The sequence below is a fragment of the Physeter macrocephalus genome, chromosome 17 (genome assembly GCF_002837175.3).
Source record: "Physeter macrocephalus isolate SW-GA chromosome 17, ASM283717v5, whole genome shotgun sequence".
Taxonomy (NCBI): domain Eukaryota; kingdom Metazoa; phylum Chordata; class Mammalia; order Artiodactyla; family Physeteridae; genus Physeter; species Physeter macrocephalus.
Window position 1 is genome coordinate 20328416 of NC_041230.1, and position 14921 is coordinate 20343336.

The 14921-nt window shown below is 36.8% G+C and overlaps 1 protein-coding gene across 1 annotated transcript in view; it reads left to right on the plus strand.

Moving 5' to 3' along the window:
* PHKB (phosphorylase kinase regulatory subunit beta) overlaps positions 1–14921 on the plus strand; it is a 205263-nt gene that overhangs the window by 8265 nt on the left and 182077 nt on the right. The gene's annotated exons all lie outside the window — the stretch shown is intronic.

The following is a 14921-nucleotide window of genomic DNA, read 5'->3' on the forward strand; positions in this document are numbered from 1 at the left end:
CGATGCAGGGGACATGGGTTCGTGCCCCGGTCCGGGAAGATCCCACATGCCGTGGAGCGGCTGGGCCCGTGAGCCATGGCCGCTGAGCCTGCGCGTCTGGAGCCTGTGCTCCACAACGGGAGAGGCCATGACAGTGAGAGGCCCGCATACCGCAAAAAAAAAAAAAAAAGCAGAAAGGAAAAACAACAAATAACACACACGTGAATCCCCATAAGGTTAACAGCAGATCTTTCAGCAGAAACTCTGCAAGCCAGAAGAGAGTGGCAGGACATATTTAAAGTGATGAAGGAGAAAAACCTACAACAAAGACTACTCTACCCAGCAAGGATCTCATTCAGGTTTGATGGAGAAATTAAAACCTTTACAGACAAGCAAAAGCTGAGAGAGTTCAGCACCACCAAACCAGCTTTAAAACAAATGCTAAAGGAACTTCTTTGGGCAAGAAACACAAGAGAAGGAAAAGACCTACAATAACAAGCCCAAAACAATTAATTAAATGGTAATAGGAACATACATATCGATAATTACCTTAAATGTAAATGGATTAAATGCTCCAACCAAAAGACACAGACTAGCTGAATGGATAGAAAAACAAGACCCATATATATGCTGTCTACAAGGGACCCACTTCAGACCTAGCGACACATACAGACTGAAAGTGAGGGGATGGAAAAAGATATTCCATACAAACGGAAATCAGTAGAAAGCTGGAGTAGCAATTGTCATATCAGACAAAACAGACTTATTTATAGGACATTCCATCCAAAAACAACAGAATACACATTTTTCTCAAGTGCTCATGGAATATTCTACAGGATAGATTATATCTTGGGTCACAAATGTAGCCTTGGTAAATTTAATAAAATTGATATCGTATCAATTATCTTTTTCAACCACAATGCTATGAGACTAGATATCAATTACAAGAAAAGATCTATTAAAAATACAAACACATGGAGGCTAAACAATACAGTACTTAAAAACGAAGTGATCACTGAAGAAATCAAAGAGGAAATAAAAAAATACCTAGAAAAAATGACAATGGAGACACGACAACCGAAAACCTATGGGATGCAGCAAAAGCAGTTCTATGTGGGAAGTTTATAGCAATACAATCCTACCTTAAGAAACAGGAAACATCTGAAATAAACAACCTAACCTTGCACCTAAAGCAATTACAGAAAGAAGAACAAAAAAACCCCAAAGTTAGCAGAAGGAAAGAAATCATAAAGATCAGTTCAGAAATAAATGGAAAAGAAATGAAGGAAATGATAGCAAAGATCAAAACTAAAAGCTGCTTCTTTGAGAAGATAAACAAAATTGATAAACCATTAGCCAGACTCATCAGGAAAAAAAGGAAGAAGGCTCAATAGAATTAGAAATGAAAAAGGAGAAGTAACAACTGGCACTGCAGAAATACAAAGGATCATGAGAGATTACTACAAGCAACTCTATGCCAATAAAATGGACAACCTGGAAAAAATGGACAAATTTATAGAAATGCACAACCTTCTGAAGACTGAACCAGGAAGAAATAGAAAACATGAACAGACCAATCACAAGCACTGAAATTGAAACTGTGATTAAAAATCTTCCAACAAACAAAAGCCCAGGACCAGATGGCTTCACAGGCGAATTCTATCAAACATTTAGAGAAGAGCTAACACCTATCCTTCTCAAACTCTTCCAAAAGATAGCAGAGGGAGGAACACTCCCAAACTCATTCTGTGAGGCCACCATCACCCTGATACCAAAACCAGACAAAGACGTCACAAAGAAAGAAAACTACAGGCCAATATCACTGATGAACATAGATGCAAAAATCCTCAACAAAATACTAGCAAACAGAATCCAACAGCACATTAAAAGGATCATACACCATGATCAAGTGGGGTTTATTCCAGGAATGCAGGGATTCTTCAATATATGCAAATCAATCAACGTGATACACCATATTAACAAATTAAAGGACAAAAACCATATGATCATCTCAATAGATACAGAGAATGCTTTCAACAAAATTCAACACCCATTTATTATAGAAACCCTGCAGAAAGTAGCCATGGAGGGAACTTTCCTCAATATAATAAAGGCCATATGTGACAAACCCACAGCCAATATCGTCCTCAATGGTGAAAAACTGAAACCATTTCCACTAAGATCAGGAACAAGACAAGGTTGCCCACTCTCAGCACTATTATTCAACATATTTTTGGAAGTTTTAGCCACAGCAGTCAGAGAGGAAAAAGAAATAAAAGGAATCCAAATAGGAAAAGAAGAAGTAAAGCTGTCACTGTTTGCAGATGAAATGATACTATACATAGAGAATCCTAAAGGTGCTACCAGGAAACTACTAGAGCTGATCAATGAATTTGGTAAAGTAGCAGGATACAAAATTAATGCACAGAAATCTTTGGCATTCCTATACACTAATGATGAAAAATTTGAAAGTGAAAATAAGAAAACACTCCCATCTACCACTGCAACAAAAAGAATAAAATGTCTAGGAATAAACCTACCTAAGGAGGCAAAAGACCTGTATACGTATGGAAACACAAAAGACCCCAAACAGCCAAAGCAATCTTGAGAAAGAAAAAAGGAGTTGGAGGAATCAGGATCCCTGACTTCAGACCATACTACAAAGCTACAGTAATCAAGAGAGTATGGCATTGGCACAAAAACAGAAATATAGATCAATGGAACAGGATAGATAGCCCAGAGATAAACCCACGCACATATGGTCACCTTATCTTTGATAAAGGAGGCAAGAATATACAGTGGAGAAAAGACAGCCTCTTCAATAAGTGGTGCTGGGAAAACTGGACAGGTATATATAAAAGAATGAAATTAGAACCCTCCCTATCACCATACACAAAAATAAACTCAAAATGGATTAAAGACCTAAATGTAAGGCCAGACACTATCAAACTCTTAGAGGAAAACATAGGCAGAACACTCTATGACATAAATCACAGCAAGATCCTTTTTGACCCTTCTCCTAGAGAAATGGAAATAAAAACAAAAATAAACAAATGGGACCTAATGAAACTTAAAAGCTTTTGCACAGCAAAGGATACCATAAACAAGACCAAAAGACAACCCTCAGAATGGGAGAAAATAGTTGCAAATGAAGCAACTGACAAAGGATTAATCTCCAAAATTTACAAGCAACTCATGCAGCTCAATAACAAAAAAACAAACAACCCAATCCAAAATTAGGCAGAAGGCCTAAATAGACATTTCTCCAAAGAAGATATACAGATTGCGAACAAACACATGAAACAATGCTCAACATCATTAATCATTAGAGAAATGCAAATCAAAACTACAATGCAATATCATCTCACACTGGTCAGAATGGCCGTCATCAAAAAATCTGGAAACAATAAATGCTGGAGAGGGTGTGGAGAAAATGGAACACTCTTGCACTGTTGGTGGGAAAGTAAATTGATACAGCCACTATGGAGAACAGTATGGAGTTTCCTTAAAAAACTACAAATAGAACTACCATACGACCCAGAAGTCTTTCTAGTGGGCATATACCCTGAGAAGACCATAATTCAAAAAGAGTCATGTACCAGAATGTTCATTGCCACTCTATTTACAATAGCCAGGACATGGAAGTAACCTAAGTGTCCTCTGACAGATGAATGGATAAAGAAGATGTGGCACATATATGCAATGGAATATTACTCAGCCATAAAAAGAAATGAAATTGAGTTATTTGTAGTGAGGTGGATGGACCTAGAGTCTGTCATACAGAGTGAAGTAATTCAGAAAGAGAAAAGCAAATACCATATGCTAACACATATATATGGAATCTAAGAAAAAAAAGAAAGGTCATGAAGAGCCTAGGGGTAAGACGGGAATAAAGACACAGACCTACTAGAGCATGGACTTGAGGATATTGGGAGGGGGAAGGGTAAGCTGTGACAAAGTGAGAGAGTGGCATGAACATATATACACTACCAAACGTAAAATAGATAGCTAGTGGGAAGCAGCCGCATAGCACAGGTAGATCATCTAGGTGGTTTGTGACCACTTAGAGGGGTGGGATAGGGAGGGAGGGAGGGAGGGAGACTCAAGAGGGAAGAGATACGGGAACATATGTATATGTATAACTGATTCATTTTGTTATAAAGCAGAAACTAACACACCATTTTTAAGCAATTATACTCTAATAACGATGTTAAAAAAAAAAAAAACTACTCATGCTAAAGTATAATTAGATGGATTCAGATTTACCAGAATCTACCTCTTGTTTTAATCTAAGTCGATTTTGTTTTTGTCAGTTATCATTACAAGTCTAAAGAAATGGTTTTTGACATCTTCCATGGAAACTACTGTTAGACAACAAGGAGCGCAGTCATCATTTTGCATATAGTTAGAAGAGATTTTTGGCTTATATTGGGTTTGCTATGGGTTCCCTTCGTGTAGGTTGGAATTTTCAGGAGCACTGTGTAAATTGTATCCTGCTGGGAGCTCTGAAGTCTTCTTACTGTGTCCTGCCCTGAAATCTTATAGTATTGAAGAAGTAGAAGCCATATGATATGGCTTAACTCCCTTGGCATGAATCTTATTGACCTTAAAGCTTACTCTCTTTCTGTCATTCTCCTCAGCAAAGATGATGCTTCAGATTTTGTAAGTGAAATGATTTCGTGAAGAGTACAATGGCTTGTCTCACTGCTTTAGACTGTTACATAATACCACATTGTGCATTATAAAAGCTATTTTCTTCTTACTGTTTTGTTGATCTTCAGTCTTCTGTGAAGCCAGAGAAAGGGTAAGAGGAACTCCCCAGTATTCCTGATTCTGATGTAGTTGCCTGCTGAAAATTTCCATATGGGTATATATATTGAGCATCTGAAATGTAACCTGGCTCAAACAGAACTCTTATTTTCTAATCCTATTCCTACCCTAAATATATGCCTCTGTAAATCTTTTCCATCTGAGTAAACTAAAGCATATTCTTCCAGTTTCTCAAGCTAAAATTATGGAGGTCATTCCTCATTCCTTTACTCTTTTTATTCAGTCCATTTGTAAATTTTTTCTATTCCAGTTTCAAAAACATATACAGAATTCTGCCTATTTTTCTCCAGCTGTGCCCCTAGCTCCATAGTCTAAGCCTCTTTCATCTCTGATCTAAACTACTGAAATAACCTGGTTTCCTGTCTTCATATTCTTGCTTCAGTGCAATCTGTTCTCTACCCAGCAGTGAGAAGAATCTTTTAAATATATAAGTCAGATCACATCACCTTCCTGAAATCCTTCATTACCTTTAGCAATAAATCCACAGTCCTTCCCTTGGGTGACCCTAATCACCTGACTCTTGCCTGCTTCTCTAATCTCCTCATGGAATACTCCTCTCTCCCCCACTGCTCTTAAGCCATGCATGCTTTGATTTCTTAAGACACAATTTGTTTTCACTTCGGCTCTCTTTTATAGCTATTTCCTCTTCCTGGAATAATCTCTTATCTTACTGGTTGGGCAGCTTCTTCCTTTTGTTCGTCTTTTTGGTTCACATCTTAAATTTAACCTTCTTAGAAAGCCCTGTTTACCTACTCAATCTAAGTGGCTCCCAGACATATCACTCTTAATTTTGATACTCTAGTACACCTCTCACTATTTGAGATTTTTCTCTTAGCTTCTCTGTTTCATATGAAAGAAGAGACTTCATCTGTTTTGTTCACTCCTGTATCAATAGAGCCCAGAAGAGTGCTTGGAGGATAATAAATGCTCAGTAAATCATGTTGCTTAGCAAATCATATTACTTACCACATCTTAGTCCCTCCTGCCCCTTTTGAGAGATAATGTAATGTGGTTAGTATATTGACTCATAAAACTAGGCTCATGTCTCAGTATGAAACTTATAAACTGTGTGAACTGCTTTTTCATCTACTTTCCGTAATTATACAGTGGAGATAATAGTATATCCCTCATAAGTTCTTTTGTGAAGATGAAATAATGTTTATGAAGTATCTAGTGATTGTAATGGTACTAATAATAACAACAATGATTATAATGTTGATGATGACAACAGTGACAATTTCAGTAGCTAATTTTTGTTTAGTACTTAATATGTGACAAATAGTGTTCTAAGTGCTTTACATTTAAATCTCACAACATTCCTGTGCTGTAGGACTGCTAACTATCTCTGTTGAAAAGTCAAAACACAGAGAAGCAAAATAACTTACATAAAGTCACACAGCTAGGATACAAACTCAGCCAGAGCTCCCAACCATTGTTGCCTTCCCCTTCTTCAACATGCATAGTGCCTAGTATTCCGTAAATGAATGCCGATGATTATTGTTTGCATCTTGGCGATATTCACTGCTCTTCTGTCACTCATGTTAAATTAGCTACTGTTTACTGGACCTCTCTGATGTTGTGGGAAGTGTGTAATACAGTTGGCCCTCTGTATCTGAGGATTCTACAGTTTGAGGATGCGGAGGGCTGACTGTAGCATGCCATTTTTTTTTTTTAACATCTTTACTGGAATATAATTGCTTTACAATGTTGTGTTAGTTTCTGCTGTATAACAAAGTGAATCAGCTATACGTATACATATATCCCCATATCCCCTCCCTATTGCGTCTCCCTCCCACCCTCCCTATCCCACCCCTGTAGGTGGTCACAAAGCACCGAGCTGATCTCCCTGTGCTATGCAGCTGCTTCCCACTAGCTATCTATTTTACATTTGATAGTATATATATGTCAGTGCCACTCTCTGACTTTGTCCCAGCTTACCCTTCCCCATCCCTTTGTCCTCAAGTCCATTCTCTACGTCTGCATCTTTATTCCTGTCCTGCCTCTAGGTTCTTCAGAACCATTTTTTTTCAGATTTCATATGTACGTGTTAGCATACGGTATTTGTTTTTCTCTTTCTGACTTAACTTCACTGTGTATGACAGACTCTAGGTCCATCCACCTCACTACAAATAACTCAGTTTCATTTCTTTTTATGGCTGAGTAATATTCCATTGTATACACGTGCCACATCTTCTTTATCCATTCATCTGTCAATGGACACTTAGGTTGGTTCCATGTCCTGGCTACTGTAAATAGTGCTGCGATGAACGTTGTGGTACATGACTCTTTTTGAATTATGTTTTTCTCAGGGTATATGCCCAGTAGTGGGATTGCTGGGTCGTATGGTAGTTCTATTTTTAATTTTTTAAGGAACCTCCATACTGTTCGCCATAGTGGCTCTATCAATTTCACCATGCCATTTTATATAAGGGACTTGAGCACGCGCAGATTCTGTTGTCCTTGGCAGCCTGGTGTGGTCCTGGAACCAATCCCCCGTGGATTCCAAAGGGTGACTGTATATGATACTGGTCTTAGAGAGCTCATAGCCTGATGGAACTTTTTGCAAAGATAAAGATGACTTCATTGCTTTTGCATACATGTAGTCTCTAACTCTCTCCTGGCCTCTTCTACTTTTGTGGTACATGACTCTTTTTGAATTATGTTTTTCTCAGGGTATATGCCCAGTAGTGGGATTGCTGGGTCGTATGGTAGTTCTATTTTTAATTTTTTAAGGAACCTCCATACTGTTCGCCATAGTGGCTCTATCAATTTCACCATGCCATTTTATATAAGGGACTTGAGCACGCGCAGATTCTGTTGTCCTTGGCAGCCTGGTGTGGTCCTGGAACCAATCCCCCGTGGATTCCAAAGGGTGACTGTATATGATACTGGTCTTAGAGAGCTCATAGCCTGATGGAACTTTTTGCAAAGATAAAGATGACTTCATTGCTTTTGCATACATGTAGTCTCTAACTCTCTCCTGGCCTCTTCTACTTGTTTCCTACTTAACTTTGCTACCTATAGCCATCACCTCCCATTGTGCCACCTCTCTAGCTAGTCTATTCTACAAGTTCTTATCTGGATGATTTTTCTAAGATAAAGAACTGATCCTATTATTCCTCTGCTTAGCACCACTTGTGAGCTCTGTATTTCCTGCAGGATTAGCATGGCACTTCAGAGAAGGCATCTGTGAAAATGACATTTGCGTTGACGGAGGATATAGGAGTCAAATGAGAAGTTGGGGTGAGGAGTGTCCTAGGATAGGATCTTGGGGTTAGATAGAGCTGAGTATTTGAGAACAGTATTCTCAAAGGGCAAAGCATTGTGAATGACAATAATAGGAAAGAGGATGGCTGGGAGGGGCAGGGTGCTGGGAGGCTTGAAGATACTTGGATTTTATTGTAATTGGAAGGGAAAACTATAGAAAATTTAAAATAATAAGGTGATAAGACCTGAGTAATACTTTATGAGAATCCTCTGGCTATTATGCAAATAAATTGGAAATTGGTGAGAAGGCAGGGAGCAGCCTAATGGCCGAAGCCATGTGCTATATGTCTCTATCTCTATGTTTAACAACTAGCATAATGCACAGTGCTGGGTATATGGGGCATTCAATCCATCTTTGATAATGAAGGGCTGTGAAAGCACAAATATTGACTCTGTCATCAGTCTAGATTCAGAAACTGTCACCACCTTGATTATCTACCATTTGTACGATATCTTTGACTCAACAGAGTAACTTTCGGAATGTGCCCAAATTTAACACAGGAAAATTTTCTGTGTGCATATGTAGCAAATTCTTACAAATCTATATCTTATTTTTATATCATTATGATAATCTCTGTCCGTATTTTAAAGCAGAGATTAATCATTCTATTTCTGAGGAATAATGTGCAAAACCGCAGAAGGAGCTGCCATATCTTTTCTTGGTTCAGGCTGAAAGAGACATAGACATTTGATTTACCTATTAAAAGATACCGGGTTTGTGGGAGATGTAAAGGTTTTTCGTTTTGTTTTGTTTTTATTGGTAAACACGCAGTTAGGACATGTCTTTTTTTTTTTTTTCCTGAGTCTTGAAAATAGACCCAGAAGAGATTTGAAAATAATCCCTGACTAGAAAACACATAAAAGAAAATTGTAACTGCACATGTTATATACTTGTTCTTGAAAATTTGGTAAATGCTTTGTTATTGTGCGTTGTAGTTTTCTATGATGTGTTTTTAATAAATTCATACTTTTTCTCATTTTTGTCACAATAAGCCTTGGCTGCCTTGATTAGAAGTGGTTTTAAAAAGGTGAAAACATTGTTGCTGTTTTTTATTTTAGTATTTGTTTCTTTTTTCCCTATAGATTTTATTAGTTTCTTTTACCAGCAATGATATGACTTTATCTTAGTTCCTTAAAAAGAACTATTCTTTATTTTTAATTTCTTGGTTTCATAGCTTTCAGTTCATATTTCACAAATTTCTTGAGGAGGTTGCTTTTTATAGGTGAACAGATATGGTACATTAAGTGACTTCTAGAACCAGTGAGAATCTTTTTAAGTGTATAATTGAAATTGGCCATTTTTATGGGTTCTGATATATTATGTGTCTCATGTGTTCTTTGTTGTCTTTCAAAATATACATCATTAGTTTTTAATTTGTTATATAAAAATTTTTAAAGCTTATTGTTTTAATTGTTATAGTCTATTATCAATAACTTCACACCATTTCCATGGCCTTCCTTTTTAGTCATTTAAGATTCAAGTCTTATAGGACTTGAATTTTTACAAATATACAGGGCCTGGTCATGGGATGAACCGTCATGTTATTATTTGTATGATAGGTGGAGTCTTGTGGCTAAAGCTGTGGATGTAGCCTGGCAAGGACAAGCATAGGGTTTAGGATTGGGCAGTTGAGCTTTGGACAGTCCTTTATATATGTGTTTGATCATAAATACCTGATGGTTGATTATAATTATAAATCATTAGTATGCCAAAAAGATGGCCTTGGCTTGCTGCAGCTTCAGTCAGTGGACTCTTTTTTGCATGGAATTTTCAGCCTGTAGGGGAGCTTATTCTTTATTATTATTAATTAAATTTAAAAAAATATAATTTATATCTAAACTTTTAACATCTTGTGATTTAGGATGATTTCAGTTTCATCTTTTTTTTTTCCAGTATTCTGAGTATGTTTCTGTCATGAATTTTCATCTGTGGCAGTCGTGCAAATCTAACACTTTAAAAGTTAAGGGCAATGGACTAAACCTCTAAACTTACTATGATGTTTGATTTTAAATGTTTTGATAGAAGCATTTACTGATCTATTTCAAGGATGGAAATTTTGGTTCAGGTCTCAAGTAGCCTCCGTGCAGGTATATGTCTGTGTGTGTGTTCATATGTATGTAATTTGACCATAGACAATATTATCTTAATGTAGGTGGCCTCTTTCCTTAAGCAAAAACAATATATTAAATAAGTTTTGAACAACAGAACAGCCTGTGGCTGAGTGATTCCAAAGTGGGCAACACTGTTAGGTTTTAACCAGTTTGGAGCTGTGGATTTGTTAGGTGACTTCACCTGGAAATTTGTAGTAAGAAACCTGGAGCTCTAGAGTACATGCACTCTGCATCATTAATCATTATGCTTTGCTCATGATGTAGTGTAGTATATAGAGCCATGCCCCGTTGGGTGCCATTTCAAACTTTCATACTTCTAAATACATTTTTAAAATATATCTTATTTAAAAATAATTTTTTAAAAGTCTTATTTTTTAAACATAATGTCATTTGGTATTATGCTAGGCTTTGGTAGAGAGCATTAATCATTTCTATTGATATTCTTTCTGCTTTGATGGGATTTTTTTTTTCCATTCAAATTGAGCCTGTTTTAAATATGGCTCATATAAGCTAGTTGATTTTAGACCTTTACCTTTTGTTTGTGTTAAACATTTTTTAAATGGTCTCCTGATAACAATGAATTGTCCATGTTAAATATTTTTAATAAAGAGGAATTTAAAATACTTGCTTGTTTTCTCAATTTACATATTTCTGACAGTAATTATCTTTGTCAAATCTTTTTATGAGTTTTTATCTGTTGTCTCTGTCAGTTCTGAGATCCTTGTGTTTGTATATGTTACCTTGTTTTAATGGAAATATGCAATGAAGCACAATTAATTTGTTATACCCACCTAATCCCAATTCTCAGTAGGCTTGTAGCTTTGATAATAATCATTTGCTCAATGACTGCAAGGATAAAAAAAAAAAAAATCCTAGCAGGATGTAAAGTTAATTATTATTATTTAAAGGAATAAAAAACTATCTGAGAATTAGAAATTATCACTAGACTCTCCTTCTGTATTACTCTACATGATGCTGATATTTGTACCTAAGACCTGTACCAAATTTAAGCCTTTCCTCAGTCTAATTTTTCTACCTTTTAAATATTTCTTGAATATTCTCTCTCCTCTGTATCCCTGCTGTCACTATCTTAATTCAAGGCCCTAGGATGAATATTTTAACCAAAAGTGGACTCTTGTGCCTAGGGCTCACCACTTTACTGTAATCTTTCACACTGCCAACAGTTATCTTTTTAAAGTTTGGATCATATGATGCCCTTACATAAACGTCCCCAACGGCTCTCTATTATCCAAAGGATAAAATGCAAACCTGGAGTCTGCTGTTCAGCATCTTTTGCTGTTAGTCTTCTGGTTACCTTTCCACCTTCCCTTCCTACTTACATTCTCTGCTACAGTGCTTTATTTTCCATTTGTTTTTGAATAATAACATATTTTCATACTAAATATATTTCTCCCACTGTCAAATCCAAAAAGGTTCAAAATTCAAATTCAAAAAAGAGGTATAATAAATGAAGCAAAATAGTGACCCTAGTGTGTGTAAGTTTATGACTTGATGAGGGCATTGTTGATTGTTTTTTAGCTGTGGGCAGCATCTCCAGGGCCATACTCCATGGCTCTGACTTCCTTTGCCCCTTGCTTAAAAAGCTTGAGCAGTCTCTGTGTACCGATTTTCACTTCCCTTGCAGGGAAAATGGAGGAAATCACATAGAGTAGTCATCTACATTTTTATAAAAATGTAAGTCATCAGTAGTGTATTTATTTTTTTTACACATAGAGAAGATCAACAATATGTAATAGGTCATGTCTATCACACTTTAGACTTCACATAAGATACCAAGAAATTTGAACTTGGCATTTAAATTTCAGGAATATCGTATATTGAAGGTGAGTGAAATGATATACTTTTAAATGAAGTGGGAAGATACTAACTTTTAAAATCTTGCCACCTAGAGTAAGTTCAACATTTTTCAGAATAAGAAATTTTATAAAATCTTTTTTTTATAAAACTACTAAACACAGGGCTAAATAACACACTAGAGAAAAATCTATGTTTTCATGTTAGACCTCATCAGGTCACAGCGTAGCACTTACAAAAGAGAGCTCTTTTTAGTTCTTCCTCATTGCAGTTGCCTTGAACTAACAGAAATAAAAGGAAATGAAGTCTAGGTTAAGAACAGGTGCACCAAGTATATAGTGGCTGAAATAGTTCACTTATACAGCTAACATGGAGAAAGTACAGTGATCAATACTAGAATTGCTTGGAAAACAACTTAGTATTTTGGGGAAAATTGTTATTAAAGTGGTATTTCTTATTTAAATGTTCCTTTGGAAGCAGGTTATATATTGCTGGGAATCTGTATTATTTTCACAATAAGAAATCGTAATTTCAAGAGAACAGCTGAAATAACTATATACTCAACATCTTTGCTTGTTTTATGTTAAACAAACAAAAAAAACAAAGCCTACTTCAGTGTTTAAGTTTTAGCTCTTCCACTTGATAGCAGTGTGACTTTGGATAAGTCAAAACCTCATTTTTTTAAAATCTGTAAAATGAAAATAATAACAATACCTGCATAATAGGGTTGTGAGAAATAAATGAAAGCATGCATATTTGCACATGGTAATGTAAGCTGTTTTTATTATGATGCTGGTAATAATGAGATTATTATATTATTTTTTACCTTTTTTGATCTCTTTGGTTAAAAGTGAATTTTTGTGTTTATATTCAGTCTGGTGTGATGCATATTGACACCTCCCACTAAGTGTAATGTTTTGGGTATATTGGTAAATTATGTTAGAGTTAAGCAGTGTCATCCTCTAAGACAGCAGTCCCCAACCTTTTGGGTGCCAGGGGACTGTTTTCATGGAAGACAATTTTTCCCCAGGGTGGGGGGTGTGGTTCAGGCGGTAATGCTAGCCTGGGGAGTGATGGGGAACGGGAGATGAAGCTTTGCTCACTTGCCTGACACTCACCTCCTGCTGTGTGGCCTGGTTCCTAACAGGCCTCGGACTGGTACCGGCCTGTGGCCCGGGGGTTGGGGACCCCTGCTCTAGGACATAAAGGCCAAAATAATGAATGTAAATTAAAAAAAAAAAAACCAGACCCCCGAAGAGGGAGTCAAGAGATTTTATTTCTGATATTAGTTCTATTTTTAACTAGTTCTGCCTTCTTGAACAAATTGCGAAATTTCTTCCATAAAACAAAGGGCTTAGACCAGATGCTTGTTCATGTTCCTTTCTACTTCAAAATGTTATGGCTCTTAACCATTGACTGTCAGGGCAGTCAGGGGAGAATATTTATAGGGTTTTAGAACTTAGGTTGGGTGATTTTAAGGCAGATCTTACAAGATGGGGAACTGGTTGGGATTGGGCAAGTTGATGACATGATAGCTTTGGATTGGTTGTATAGCAATTTGGGGTCTTGAAGCAAGCTTTTATGATCAAGATGTTAGTTTTGATATTAAGCTATTTTGGTTAGTTCACAGCCTTATTGTCTAGGGGTTGTGGAGTTGGATTTTCCTAAGATAACAAAGCTGCTATTTGATTTTGATCCCTTCTTCTTCTCTTTTTTCCCCTTCCCTCTCTTGTTTTTTACAAGATGGAATAACTTCCTCTGTAGAGCCTTGGATCTCCTTAAAATGCAGATTCTGATACAGCAGGTCTGGGATGTGGCCTGTGAGTCTGCAGTTCTAGCAAGCTCCCAGACAAGGCCCTGCTGCTAGTGGATCGCCTACACTTTGGAGATCAAAAGTCTATCCATAGCACCATACTTGCTGAGCAGCAGTCCTGTGTAACATCCTCATGTCTTAGATCTTGGGCTCTGAATTAAGTATTCTCATGTTCCCAATATTGAACTTAGTCTTCAGATAAATATGTCATTATTGGCGTCGCTGATTCCTGTTAGTCATGACCCCACATTCCTATGTGTGACCATGACTGTTTCTGCAGCTTCCTTTAAGTAGTGTGGCTTTCTGCTTTTACCAGTTTTCAGGTCTACTCCAGGCTCTGACTTCTGACCTGGATTGACCTGGCCTAAATCCTTTTACTCAGCTGACCCAGGGCATTTGGGTTGCTAGTTCAGGACTCTTGTTTGAGCCCATTGCTATACATTAATAACAAAAGTTAATTTTCCAACAGATGTTATTGGAAATTACTTGGTATTATTCACATTTACTTCTGATGTCTTTATTGTACATTATTTCTTTAATTATATTTGGTGATCCTTTCTATGTCCAGAAGATCTTGTAGTCTCCATCTCAGTAGGCGGCTCTGCTTCAGGATGTAATGAGTGACTCCATTTTCAAGGAGTTCCCTAGCCAATTAAATGGAAATGAGAGGCATATTTGGTCAGCACTAGAAGTTAAGGTTATTTTTTCCCCTTGTCCAATTTATTTTCCACAAGTATTTCTTTGAGAAACTGAAGTGCTGATTGCTTGAGGATCTTTGTTGGAGTACCGTGATGGTGGTGCTGGTGGTGGTGTGAAGAGGATCTGGCCTCTTTCATGTCTCATGTAGCTTATCAGTTCAGGCAGAATGATGCCAGTAGACACTGCCTTTAGAAAAGTTTTTTTATTTTTTCTAGGCATCCTTGTAAGATAGGATTCAACAGTCTTATACAATGAACATAAAAATGAGGGTAGGTGCTTCAAGTAATAGATATAATTGTTTGAAAAGGAAAGGAAACAGTAAAAGGTCTTCAAATTAACTACAAAAAACTAGCAAGTTCAGGCTGATTTCTATTATGGTTTCATGTTACAGTATAGTTTAATTTGC